The sequence below is a fragment of the Neocloeon triangulifer genome, unplaced genomic scaffold (assembly GCF_031216515.1).
Source record: "Neocloeon triangulifer isolate White Clay Creek 2 clone unplaced genomic scaffold, ASM3121651v1 ptg000014l, whole genome shotgun sequence".
Taxonomy (NCBI): Eukaryota; Metazoa; Arthropoda; class Insecta; order Ephemeroptera; family Baetidae; genus Neocloeon; species Neocloeon triangulifer.
The window spans coordinates 1,214,497-1,229,412 of record NW_026775556.1 but is presented as its reverse complement, the minus strand read 5'-3'; the positions used below and the strand labels follow the sequence as shown (position 1 = coordinate 1,229,412).

At 36.6% G+C, this 14,916-nt stretch overlaps 1 protein-coding gene across 7 annotated transcripts in view; it reads left to right on the top strand.

The window, feature by feature from the left end:
- The window catches only part of LOC132201116 (cAMP-specific 3',5'-cyclic phosphodiesterase), a 138,021-nt gene that overhangs the window by 62,947 nt on the left and 60,158 nt on the right, over positions 1-14,916 (top strand). The window lies entirely within an intron of this gene.

Below are 14,916 nucleotides of genomic sequence, written 5' to 3'. Positions count from 1 at the left end.
CCCATCCGCAACAAAGGTAATTGAACATTGACCCGATAATTTTATGTTTGTATTAAGCATACAGGGTCAGCCAATTTAAAGGCGTTTTATCCTTATATTATTCAATTGCAAGCTTGAATAAGTGACATTTTCAATAAAAAGTCTCTTGGTCAGCGAATATTAATCGCTTCTATTGTGATTATTTCCACTAATCGCTGAACATTGTAGTCCCTTCTCCCTTCAATGCCAATAGTGCCACAATACAATCTTTGCTTAAATCAACTGAGATCATTAAAATAATATTAAAAAACATTTAGAATGAAATTAGAAAAAACTTTTACGACAATTAGAAAGTAGAAAATTTTTCAGAATAAGCTTATTTCGTATATAAAAATAAAAATTTTGACTTTTTCCTTTTATATGAAAGCAAATTTAAATATTTACAGCTAATAAAGTAGAAAGCTATATCATGAATATTTATTCAATTGAATTAATTGTCGCAAATGTTGATTTTCAATTTTGCAGTGTAACATCTTCACAAGAACATATATACTATTTTAATTGCTTCAACTGTTGCTTTGATATAAAACAACTGTTTACTGTTTACCTGTGTGAATTAGAATTTCTAATTACTTTTGTGCCTTTAGGAAACGGAATTAATGTTTGAGGGTCGCAAAACCCAACCCCAGCAGTAAAATCAACATTTCCACCGCGCGATCAAAGCAGCAGGTTGAAAGAGAAAAACACAGCTCTTCTTTTTACCGTCAGCACTTTTGAAGTTGCCCGAGAGAGATGATTATTCAGCGATACACCATTCGCTTTTCTTTTATAATTTTTTTGGTAAAAATACTCCTGGAGCGGCGGAGTGACGAGTGGGTATATTTTTACGCGTCTCAACTCGGCGCGCCACTCGAGCCTTTTAGCGAGAGGAAGCAACTTGCAAAGTGGAAAGAGATTTCAAGTATTTTGCGCGATTGATTTTCCATAAAGTTTTATGTGGCCGCGGCGCCAACACAATTTTCTCTCGTGGCCAAAGTTCACTTCAAGCGTGGTAAAATTCAAATATTGACTTGGCGCGCTCTCTCGTAATTCGCGATGCACACGACGCATAACTCTCGAGACGAAGTAGGTCGTGAGCAAAATTAATTCCAAGTCCTTATAACGACGCGACGTGTAGTGTCGCGTGCGCTAATTTGCAAAAGACAAAACAACCTTTTTCTGGGCCGACATGAGCACCACTCGCAAAAGTTATCCATCAATCAGGAGAAAAAGAAGGAAGATAACCTCGAGCCCTAGATAGAGCGGGGTTTAATATTTCACTGTGTTTGCCGAGTCTCGGTCCTGCCTGGTCTAGAAGGTGCTCGGATTATTTAAACTCTCCCTCGCTCTCTTCCGACTGAATTATGGTGCTGCAACTTTGCGTTTGCACGCCCACAGAGGTGAAACTTTTTAACGCGACGAGAAAAATTGCAATCCCTGCAAGATTTAAGAGGGTTTTTATGCCAGGCAGAGATATTTTTTTAGAACTTTTCATGCGAGTTTTTAAGTGTGCAGCGTTTTACAAGAAGGATAATATCTGTAGTTGAAACAAGTTAAACTTGCTGCTTAGTCTTTTTTTTTTAATTAATTGGAACTTTTTCTTTTCTGGCTCACATTTTACAAGAAACTCATTTTTAACTGCAACAAATAATAGATTTCGTGAAAGTACAAAGGTTAAAGGAACACATTTTTCTTTCAAAAAATGTTTCTCTTACATAAGAGTTTTTCATAATTTCGCATTCTTGGAAATTCAATAAAGCGTCTGCCAGCTTTTGGGTTCCCCGAGGACACCAGAGCGCAAAAAGTTTTAGAAAGAGAAACAACTCTTGCCAGCGACTGCCTGCCTCAATTACTCACCTTGATTAAGTCACGCAAGTTTTTCCCGCTTTTATGAGAGGATTAAGCGTTGCGGCCACAAAAAAGCCTTATTTCTGCTAAAATTAGAGTTCATCAATTTCGGTTGTGTATATAATTGGGGCTGTAATTGAATTGATCTCTTTGCGCTCGCGGTTGAGTCATTTTCGGGTCTGACGTAGGTTTGCGTCGGGAAAAGAGCGGTTATAATTGAGTTATTTTAAGAGAAACCGGCAGCTGCCAACAATGGAGAGCCGAGCGAGTTTTCGCAGCAATTAATCCCAAGAGGAAAAGGCGCGCGGATCAGTTTCTGATCTCTTGTGCACGTCATGTACTGATACGAACCCGGCTCAATACACCTCTTTCCAAGAATGAATGAGATCTGCTCACCGAACTATAATTATCCCATTCTTGTGTTTCTCCGAACGCGTGCTTGAGTGATAAAATTTTCCTACATTCATTAATTTCTGTTCGCAAGCAATTTCAATCGTATTCGCACCAAGGATTCCTTTTATGAGTTTTATTATTGAAAAAGGTCATGTGTGGTGCATCGGCCAGCTGCACCACTCCTGATATTTTCTCTTACTATGGAAACGAGAGCGGTGGCCATTTGCACGCATCAAAAGACAAAGTTATTTTGCTTTTCCAGAGCTTTTTCATTTCATAATGAGTTGCTCGTAGAGATCAAAGGTTTTTCAAGAGGCAAACCAGTCAATTGCAATTAATTACTTCAACATTTTCAGTCTTTAATAACGCTGAAAGAATTTATCCTTTTTAATTTAAAATGTTGGTAGGCGAGAATTTTGCATTATTGAGGATACCGTGTTTCGATTGGTTTCTGCGGTTTATGAGCACAAAAAAAACCACAGTCGATTTTCCCCACAGCTTCACCTGTCAGAGTGTTTGAACTCAATTGATCCTTTCGTGCTGTACAGCGCACGCCATATAAAATCAACCAGTGGAAAGAATGCAGATTGATTTTGAAAAAAGACGATCGAAGCTTGGAAAATCTGGAAAAGTGCAAAAAGCAGTTCACTCCAGTCACTCCTCCCAGGAGGATTTTTATGTTCCCTTTTTGTCTCTGAAATAAATATTGAGTAGTCAGAAGAGCTTCTTACTTCATCTTTGCCTTTAAACTTTTTCTTATACTTGGCCACATTTTTCTTCATAATAACTGAATTTTTTTATAATTTTATGCGCCATTGTTTCACTTTTTGCGTAAAGTTCAACATGTTCTTGCTTAGCAACAACAGGATATAAAATCTACTCTTCATTATCCTGCAAAACAACAACGCAGTGTGCTAAAGCTTTTTTACCCTCTGAATAACAGCGGCTCGACCGGAGTAAACAAACAAAGCTTTCTGAAAAGCAAACCATTATTTTCCCACCCAAAACGGCGCTCGTTCAGTTTTAATAAAAACCTGCCTTTGACGCCGACGGCTCAGGAGGTCTGCTTTCAAAGGTGCGGAAAATCAATTGGCAGGTATGGGCTCGAGCTGGAGAGGCTCCAATTTGATCCAATAAATAATATATTGTTGGCACGCGACCCACTTGCTCGCAAAACTCATCAGAAAACTACTATGGCAACTTTTTATCACCCGCCTCCAGCTCAACTTTCTTCTCAACTACTCAGATAAAAAATAAATCGATTATTATGTTAATTTTTTTAAGTTTGACAAGTTTGTCATGTTCAGTTAATTAAAGGTAAAAATGATATATTTTTATATAAAAAAAATTATAATATAATCTGCCAAATTACAGAAACTGATTCTTTTAGTTTCAATAACTAGTTTTTCTAATAATTTGTTACATTACAATGGAGAAAAATTGATATTACGTACAACAATATTATTAAAAATATTTGATTCAACAATAAATTATTAATTAAGAATATTATTTATTTAAATCTACAAAATATTTTATTTAAAATTTATCAGCTAGGGGAAACCTATTTTAAAATTAATCTTTTACAAAATTGTCTCTCGGGGGCCGTCGTCTTTTCCTTCTTGCAAATACGCGTCAAAAGAAACGCGATATGTGAATTTCGTCGTTCCGGTAGCGCTCGGCCGTCTTGTCGTCATCTCTTCCTTTCACAAAGCGGAGAATATGACACCTTGTATGCGTACCTCGTGTTTTTACAAATGTTTAGTGCAAGGCGACGAGTTGCGTCACGGTGATGAGTGGGGCCAACAAACAAAAAACGCTGCATGAAAAGCATTTTTCCGCCTTGTCTGACGGCAGGTTCGCTTTCCACCGCGGATGAAAGGACACAGGTGCGCTGCCCGAAAACAATGGGCAAAACGAGGGAAAATAGGTGAGGATTGACGGTTTTGATTGTACGTGGTCGCGCAATTTTAAAGCCACACGTAGACTTTTTTTAATTAACAATTCACACAATTTTACTCCCATTTAAATATTTTTTTGTTTTATTTTAATTCAATACTATGATATTTTACTTATTTTTTATTTTTGGTGGAATCTAATGAGCCAATTCAACTTAATTTTATTTTTCTGGTAGTCCCGTTTTTTTGTAATTATTTAGCTTAATACTCTGAGATTTGCAATAAAAGATTTTCTCAGATTTTTAGTGTAAAAAAGTAACACGTCAGAAATAATAAAAATTACTAGCGTGAACTAAATATTTTCGCAGAAATCTCTACTAAAATGTCTGAATAAACATAAATCATTACTTTAATTTCCGTAAAACTTTTTTTTTATAAATTATCATTGATTTTATTTTTACAATTGCTTTAAGTTAATTAGCTAAAAAATTGTTTTTAGGAAAAAATGATTATATTAAAACAAACCTGAACCAACTAAATTATGAAAAAAAACAGACTAAATATTTGTTTTTTTCACATTGAATAAAATCTAAACTATGCTTGAAATTATTTCATTGAATTGAATGGTATTAAAATTAATTGTAAAACATCACTTTTGCTGAAATATTCGTAATTCTTTAAAATTATACAAATCATAATAGGGAACAAATTGATTTCAGTTCGAAATTTTATTCACTTTATCGGTCATAAGTAGCGGCAGATCGCATTTTGATCCCTCCCTGCTGGCGCAAAACATTTTCACATGAGTTGAACGCGCCGTTATTCTCAAGGGTGCTCGGCGCGGCGGAGGCGGCCGATTTAATTAGAGCGTGTATGTTTGCCTGTCGCTGGCGCGCGTTCGTCTGTTCGCTTGCTCTTGTTTGTTCGCTGCAAACACAGATAAACGCTGCCTGATTACAAGAGAGAGCGGGAAAAAAGCGCGGCTCGGATAAGAATTCTCTCACGCGGGGCAGCACCAGGTGCATCGATCACCCCTGTTGGTATATCTGATTAATTTTTCGCGCACATGATGTATTGGCCTCTGCGGGGGCAGGCCTACGCACTTCATTGTCGCCCTGCGTTGATTACAAAAGCGATACTTTCGCGCTTCTGCTGCGATAAATCAAAGTGATGGGATTTTCAGACTCGCCAAATTGCTCAACCTTAAATAACAATATCTCATTTTTTTGCTTTAGGTTCTGAAAGTGGACAAAAAATTCACGATTCTAATAAAAATCCGCGCCCTTCCAAGCCAGGAGGTTGAACTGCTTTTTTACCAAATGAATTTAAAATTTAATCATCAAGTTAGAGTTTTCACTTCCCTAATTTTGGTTAAAACTTTCGAGTTCATTTGGATTTCACGTTTAATTGCAATTTTGACGCTAGTTGTAAATTTTTTTCCACTTTCGTCACTTCAGTAATGACAAAATTGACCAATTTCAATCGAAATGCTCTTGCGCGTTTTACTAAAATAAATCTCTTCTTTGTTACAGGTGAGTATATCTGCCCAACAACAAATCTTATGGGACTTTGAAGACAGCACTGGTCAAGTAAGAAATAATCAAGTAAAGCAAGTGTTACATAATTAGAAAGATTTAGGAATTAATTAAATGTAAGGGAAATCAAAATTCTAAAAACGCAACATAAATAAACAAACAAATTGATAATAAAATTAAAAATATAATCTTTTCATGAAATGACCGTATATGCAACTGTTGCAACAACCTTGCAAAGCCGGTTGCATAACTAGTTTTTTCCGGTATAAAAATTGATAAGTTTTGCCATATTAGAATCAAATGAAGCAAACACGGTTAAAGAGAGAGTAACTTTGCCACTTTTATTTAATATACAGCTGCTGCGTCAAATGAAATTACCGCCGGAGCAACCGAGTTGAAGCGTTGCAAACATCCGCCCTCTGATTTACATGACTAAGGGTGGCGAACACACACTCTCTCCTCTGCGACATTCGCCGCGTGTTCAGAGCTGTAAATTTTTCGCGCCTCTAATTTTGCGTCGGCCAAAAATAGATATATCAAATTCAGTAATGTGTTCACATGTGAGAAATAAATCTGGTTACGGGCGATGTTTATTTTTGCATCAAATATTTTTGGTAAACTTTTTTCCACAGAATAAAGCGCAAAATTTTTTCATGGCTGGGAGAGTTTTGAGAAAAAATTTGGATAATTAAAAATTTAAATTATGAAAAAATATTTGTGAAAATTGTTGAATAAATTTTAACAGCAATTATAATTTCTCAAATTTCGCGCCATTTAGATTTATGAATTTACTGCTAAAAGATAAATTGTTTCAAATGTGTCATTAAAAGTAAAGATAAAGATAAACTTTTTCAAGAAAAATAAAATTTCATTTCCGGTAATTTAATTTCTGATGCTGGTATTTGTCGCATTTCAAGAATTAAAAAAAAATAGAGGACTTCCTCGTTTACACGAGTAATTATTTTATAAAAATTGTACTTCTTGGTAAATTGAGGAAAACGTTCTTGTGCAAAATGTGCTCAGAGCGTGTTTCTCCCTCTCATTAAAACTGTCGTCATCGGCAGAGATTCCATTTCTCATTACGGCGGCCCAATCAAAATCGAGTTGTTTAGCAATTAGATTGATTAGCGCCTCGAGACGCCTGTTGACCCACCCTTGCAGCTTCCTCTGAATATTGTGCAGCAGCGGCAGAGCGAGTGCGCGCGGCCAAACAAAGCAGGTCATACGCGATGACACGCGGATCGATGTGATGGCAAAAGGCAACCAACTGTGGCGACTGCGGCACCTGTTCCTCCCTTTATCCCTCGCAACTGAACAGGCCTATTTGCATCCGGCCCAGGGACAAAAAAAACCTTCCACGGTCACTCCGTGTCTATAAGCAAGGCGCTGCCCGGTTGCCAAACTTCACTTTTAAAATTGAGGAAATCTCCGAAAAGAATTCAACAAATTTCAATTATTGTACAAAAGTCATACTTACATTAAAGCATCCATGGAAAGAGGGCAATGGAGACAATGTTGTAGAAATTACTGTTTTGACAATTAAGCGCAAAAACTAACTATCAGAACCTTAACTAAAATTTAAAATGATAAATTATTAATTTTCTAAAAGATGTTGAACCTTTTAAATCAAATTGATTTTTAATATTTTACACTAAAGCCTCTTTCGGTGCCTATTTTGTTGATTTTTTAATTTTAATATTTAAATATTAAAAATAATATTTATTCATATTTGCAATATTTAGCTATTAATTCATTTTAAGCAATTTGATTTTTAATAATTTATTTCTCAATTATTTTAGAAAGATTCTCTTGTCTTTTTTTATATTTTGTGCGGTGCCACTGTGGAAGTAATGACCTGCCGAGAGTGGTCCCGGCCATTTGCTCCGCTCTCAAGGCGAATTAATAAATTATGAGAGTTCGCGGTGCGTTTTGTGCTCGAGCGGCCCATTAGCTCTCGGCGCGCGCTCTGTTTTGTGCTCCACCGTATAATTTTTCATCTCCGAATGCAAAGTATAGCGATTGTGGCTCTGAAGTTCTGCGAATGGCTTCGGGGAGCTGAATTCGTCAGCCTCGCCTTCTCGGAAATCTGCTCGGTTTATTGTGCGCCCCTTATTTTGCTAAAATTAGTTCCGGGCGGTTTTATTCGATCGGCGCTCTTCAGTTGCGTTATTCTTTTGAAAATGGAGCTACCTGGTCTTGCGTCGCGACAAAAAGGTCTCAAATTCCCTTTGCAATTTGTGGCTTTATCAGGACGCTCGCTTTGTTTGCCGAAAAAAGCTAACGTGCTTTTCTCTGTTGACCTTTTAGCAAAAAGAGAGATCGACAATGGAAAAGCTAAATCAATATATACGTTTGAAAAACTTCAAATCGGTTATTAAACCAACAAGTTGTAAACAAATCGCCGGCGACAAAAAGTGTAATTTTCTGACTGAACAATGTAGTTAAACTGTGCAAAGTGGTGTGCGACGGATGAGTGAATATGTAAGGACTGAAAATGACCATAAATCCAGCCCCGCGCACCCCGGCCCAACGCCTTTGGGGCCCTCGACAACAACACCATGCTTTCGGCTATGGTGGGCAGGCTACGCCGAGGACCATGGCGGGGCCGCCCCCTGGCCACCGAGGGTCTCCATACCCCTCATCCCAACCTCAAATATCGGATAGAGGTGAGAACTATCAGGGCAGGGCAAGACTCGGGACCCAATATCAGGCCCACTGGGGCCCAGAACATCAAAACCCCTACGCCCCCTCAGAGAAATCGCCATATTGGAATAAAAACCACCGAAATTGGAATCAAAACTACCGGTATAGCAAGCACAAAAAACCGGATCGCGGCGGCCAATGGCTGTACTGGCATCAGTGGAATAATCCCCCATCTCTGACCACCAACTTCTGTGAAGTTAGCAACACAGACATTCCACTCTCCAATGAGTATCAATGCTCTCTGCTCCCCGCAATAAACATGGAAAACAGTCACCTTCACTTCTATGACCGAATCATCCGACACATGAAATCACGATCCCGCCGACCCTCCAAACAAGGCCCCATCGAAAAACAATATCGGAGTAGACTACAAAAACTAAATGAAATAAAGAAAACAGGACAGGCTGAGCCCCCATCAAAATGCAAATTGATTGAAAAAGAGGGCAATATATTACTTTCGAAAGAGAGATTCAAATGCCATGCTGTCGCGGCTGACATGGGCTGCTACCGCGGCCTTGCTGCAGACGTAGTTAAACTTGGGGGGAAACCAAAGGGACAGTTCATGGTTGGCGACGTTATCCCACATACACTGGAGGACGGAACAACGTGGCTTTTCCTCTGCACAAAGTGGCTCTCGTGGCACAAACCCCGCCACCCCCACTTTGACAGCTTTGTACGCAACGTGCAACTCGCTATTGAAGAGCTCGCCAAATTCATCAGTAACAACAAAATAACTGAAATAGCTATCCCCCGACTCTGCTGCAACCTCGACAGACTCGACTGGCCGTACGTTCGAGACATCATCAGACACAACCTGCGTGACGTCGATGTGCGAGTGATCATATACCATCTCTCTTCCGCACATGAAGCGCCGCTCAACCAACCTGCTCCCCTGACAACTGCAATCAACCCCACATCAAGTGAAGAATCCCCCTCAGTACAAGATCTCGTAGCTAGGTATGAGGAACTGAGCGAAGAAACGCAGAATCCTTGGCCCACCCCCTCTGAAACCCCGAGAGGAAGGAAGTGCAGAAAGCTCACCCCCAAAGTGAGCACCAGTTATTCCCCCCCTCCCCCACCACCTGGAACACAAACACCCCCACTGTGGCGAAAATCAAACAATGACGTTCAGACTCAACCCCAACTCAACGAACAACCATCAGAAGAAAGTGACACTAGTTTCGTGCAAAAAGACAGCGCAGGTATCATAACCGCACAGAATTTTTAAACGACCCCGAAACGAATAGTTCACAAAACATCAAATTGCTACTATGGAATGTAGAAGGGTTTAAAAGTGTTTATAGCAACTTTGGTGAAACTGAATTTAAAAATTATGACATTCTCATATTAACTGAAACTTTTTTACTAGAACCATTTTCGATTCCGGGGTTTTATAGCAAACATATTCTAGCCGAAAAATCTGCGCGTGGCAGACCAAAGGGAGGTCTCGCAATTTACTACAAAGGCAAAGTTGGGGAAATCATAAATTGCAAACTATTAAAAAATTTCATAATTTTGAACTTTGAACATCTCTCCATTGTTGGTTCTTATTTGCATCCAAAGTTAAATTCGGATGATGTTTGGGAGCAACTCTTGAAAACTCTCCCAGAAATTAGAAATATTGAAAAGGTTGTATTCGCTGGAGATTTTAACTGTAGAATTGAAATTTCAACCAACTTAAAAGGCAAGAGCTTTCTAGACTTTGCTGAAATGAATGACCTTACTCTTGCAAACAGCCTCCCTCTTCAGAGAACCTACTTAGCTGGAAAAGGAGGCAGCACTATTGATCTAATTCTTTTGGGCCCAGAAATCAAACTAAACAATTTTAATTTAAACAATGACCCCCATTTAACTAAACATTGCTTGGTCTCCATAAATTTTGAGATGCCTAATTCAAATGCTAATCCATATGAACCAGGGCTAGGTCGCCCCAGGGTAGATGATCTTAAACTTAAGTACTTGATTGAATGTAAATATACTGATATTCTAAGAAATGATATTGAAATGGAAAACATAGAAAATTTCTACAAAAATGTACTTGCACTTGTTGAAGAGTCAAAAATCACTCCTCAAAATTTCCAAAGGAAAAGCGCGCCCTGGTTTGATTACCAATGCTACTGTTTCAAACAAGATCTCAACTTTTTAAGAACCTTTATTAACTCTTTTCCAGCGGTAAAAGGTTTTGAAGACGATAAAAACGAAGTGATGGAAATATACTCAACTGGAAAAAAGGAATATGTAAAACTTTGTAAAATTAAGAAAAGGGAATACGTTGACAAATTAGACAATAAAATATTAGAGGAAGCAGAAAAAAGATGTTACAAACTTCTGCAACTTAACAATAATTCAACCTGGAAAGAAAATAATATACCAATGAAAACATGGGAGCAAACTTTGGATAATCTTCTGAATGAAAGTAAACTTAAGCCTGGCCAATCTTTAGACTTAAAGGCTTTGTTAAACCAATATCCTAAAAATGTAGAGTTAAAAAATATTATGGAAGAAGAAGTAGAATTTGCAGTTAAAAGTTTAAAAACAAAAAAGGCAACAGGTTTTGACATGTTAACAAATGAAAATCTAAAGGCTCTCTTCTCAAGCCTCGCTCCCGAAATGACTTCCTTTTTCAATTTATGTCTTCGCGCCGGAAAATTCCCAGAAGCATGGAAATACTCTAATCTAAAGCTTCTATTCAAAGGAAAAGGTGATACTTCTAATGTAAATTCTTACCGAGGCATTAGTTTAAGCTCCACTTTCTATAATTTGCTAGATCGTATAATTAATAATAGGATTACTTCAAGTCTGATAGACAATATACCACCAAATCAATATGGTTTTGTCAAAGGTAAATCAACTATACAAGCTGTAAACGAGTTGATTAGTGAGATAAATGAATCTGTTTATGAAAAAGGGAAGCCATTGTACTGTGTATTCTTAGATGTGAAAAAAGCCTTTGACACAATTGACCGAAAAGTTGTATTTCAAAAACTAATTTCTACTAAAAAATTAGCTCATGGTGAACTTAATCTTGTGGCGGAAATGCTAGATCTAAACTACCTACAAGTAAATGATGGTGTCACTGTATCGGAAACTATAACACAGTCAAATGGAGTCAGACAAGGTGGTGTCTTTTCTCCTTTTCTATTCATTTTCACAGTCAGTGATTTAAACGAGGCCATAAAAAATTGTAAAAATGTCCGTGCAATACTTTACGCAGATGATATTGTGCTAATAGGCGATAGCCTTGAAGATATTAAAGCAGCACTTTTGGAAATTGAGCAATATCTAGCAACCAAAAACTTAAAATTGAATTATGATAAGTGTAAGATTCTCAAAATTAGAAATAAGGGTAGAGGCCGTCTAAGGAAAGACGACATTTTAAATGTAAATGGACAAAACATTGAATTTGTAACAGAGTTCTGCTATTTAGGTGTAACTTTTCAATCATCGGGAACTTGCTTTTCAAATCATGTAAGCAAAAGGGTGAAAGCGGCACTCTTTGCAATGGCCAAACTAAACGCTTTGCCAAAATCCTCTCTGCAGTCGGCCAAAAAACTATTTGACTTAGCTATCTCACCGGTTGCAAGTTACGGAATTGAAGCCATTTGGCCGTATTTGAAGCAGAGGGATTTGGAAAAACTAGAAACCATAAAATCAAGATTCCTAAAGAGAGTTTTAAGTCTGTCTAAAAGAATGAAATCACGACTTGTATATGCATTAACGGAAAGTGAAACAATCGTCAGTGACTTAATGAACAAATACAATCTTCCAGCGCACTCAGAAAGTGACAAATTTTTTAACTCCATGCGTCTTAAACAATTGGAAATCAATCCTCATTTTTATAACACACCTGCAATGACGAACAAAAACTGGCAGGCTACAAATTGTAAAGACAGACACATGTTCACCCGCTACTCTTGCCACGGTTTTCACTACCTGTTTTGCACAAATGCAGCCTATCACACGGCAGCAGATGACAAATGTAAATGTAAATTTTGCGATGAAAAAATTCTTTTTTATCACTTATTCGAATGTAACAAGAGCAATATTACGTTATCAGCCGCAGCGACAATGAAAAAGTGAGAGACAACACCGAGTGTGAGAGACAATACCGATGAAATAATTTTTGTTCCTTCATTTGACCGATTTTTACTTCATTTTATGTCTAGTATGTATGTTGTATACCGTTGGTATTTAATAAATAAATCAATCAATCAATATATACGTGCGCGGCCGGCAACGCTGGTACGTAAAAAAAGAAGGTTTTCATCCTCCTAATTTGCATTTGAAAGACTCTGACAGATGAGATGGAAAATGATGGCCAAAAAATGCGAAAAAAATCCGATAAAAGGCACAAATATTTCACATTTATATTCGTTAGTAGAATAGGAAAAGATGTTTTTTTTTAATTTATCTAAAATATACGTTGTGATTAATGATCTGCATGATTTTAAATATGCGTGGCTAAAAATGACTCTTGAATTAATGTTTTTAGACAAGTTCTGAAGTTCTACGTTTGCATCAAATTTGAAAATTCTAAAAGCCGTTGTTTAAAAAATTTTATTCACAATTATAGAGGCAAAATTATGATTGAATTGACTTATTCATTCTTTAGAGTAGGAATTTTATTTTGGTGAGTTTTTATAGTCATAAGTCTTAAATTTGTTGCATAAAATCCAAGGAAAAAATCTTTTCTAGTAGAAATTCTTAAAAATTTTACTGAATTTTTTATTGAATTCCATCTATTTAGCAATAATATTATTCCATTCCTTTAAATTTGGTTCAAAAAGTCCCAGGTATTTGGGGGAAAATAGCCTAAAAATAGTGTGAATTTTGTTCCAGCAAATACATTTTTAGTTTTGTCAAAATAGGAATATAATTGGCTGTTAGTTTATTTTTATTCTAAATTTAATAGCGTTATAAAAGAAAATACAAAGCACTTAGGAAAGTCATTTTTCCCGAAAAAGAATCATATTATTCTTTGAGTATTCTAATGAAATTTGTTGATAAATCTTTCAAACAGTTAAACAAAAAGAAAATTAAAATTCTTCTAAATGAAAATGTGTAAAAATGTTTTATATGGTCCAGAAATTTAAAAATGTTCAGATTAATTCAGAAACATGTAAAGGCAGTAAATATTCGAAAATTCTAAAAAAGTCCCTTTTATCTCTATTATTTTGAATCAAGTATCAACATGAAAAAATGCAAAGATCCCTTGTCAGAATTATTTGAAGCAAAACAGAAAGTATCGCTCCAGAATTATTTCTTTTATTTATATAAATTAATATACTTAAAAAAAGTTTCATTTTTAAGGTAAAAGATATTGGTAACAAATTTATGAATTTCAAATTAAATCCTTTTTTTCTAGAACTTCATAAAAGTAATATGAAATTTACCTTGATTTAATTGTCAAAAAGTTAAAATATTTAGTAAACGTTAATTTTGCTACATTTTTGTATCTGCTGAAAAAGGGTTGAATTTTCCCCTCGAAAATAAAATCGCGACAAGAATCAATGGCGCCAATTTTTACCAGAGTTCGTGAATGTCAATTAGGGCGCTGTGCTTTTAGTGCCTCCATTCAAAAATCAACACAAAGCGCTGCACCATCGGGACAAATACAAAGGTGGAAGAAGAGATTGGCCCGTTTTAGCCCAAGGGGAGGAATGTGTCGGGGTAGAACGCAAAGTGCAGCTGCTGGATATAATATTGATTGCGCCCGGAACGCAGACCCGCCGACAAATAGTTATTTTATAGCGCGTGTTTGTGTGAACGCCGACCGGCAGCACCGCACGCGCTTTATTGCAGCCAATCTGCGAGTGAACCCATTATGACCGCACGCAGAGCGAATTGCGGCCGATCAGCCGAGCGATTTGCAGCCCACCACCTCGGATGAACGACGCGAATTCCTAAGCGTGCCTCTCACCACGCCGTGAAGATATTTTGTGTGAGAAGAAAACTTCCTTCTAACGGAAAATTACAATTTAAAAAAATCTTATTAAAAATATTTGTTTGATATTCATGGATGTAATTGAAATCTTTGAAATATTTTACTTATGTGTATCCATATTTTTTTCAATTTATCTAGTTTTACTCTGATTTGGCCATGAAAAAAGGTAATGAAAAATTAGTGAAAATTTAAATTTACCAAATTTGAACCATTTTTTAAAATAATCAGTTATGTTTGTAACTTTTTAAGTTGTTAGAAGATAGAAGTACAGTTGGTTACAATCGAATTTGAACTAAAGATTTTGTGGCAATAAGCATTCGAGAGGGGGGGGGAGGGGATTAAAAATCAAATTCAGTCAATTTTTTAAATTGCTGTTTATTCTCAATTTGGTCTTAACTTGGTTCTAACTATAATTTTCATCATTATGGATAGCTTTAAATTATATTATTTTTTAAAACTTGGCACGTCTGCTACATATTCAACAACTTGAATTTTTCAAATTTTAATTTCTTTGAACACAAAAATTTTTTGATCAGGAAAAATCGCCATAGATTACTGGGAAACAAATATTTAAATTTCA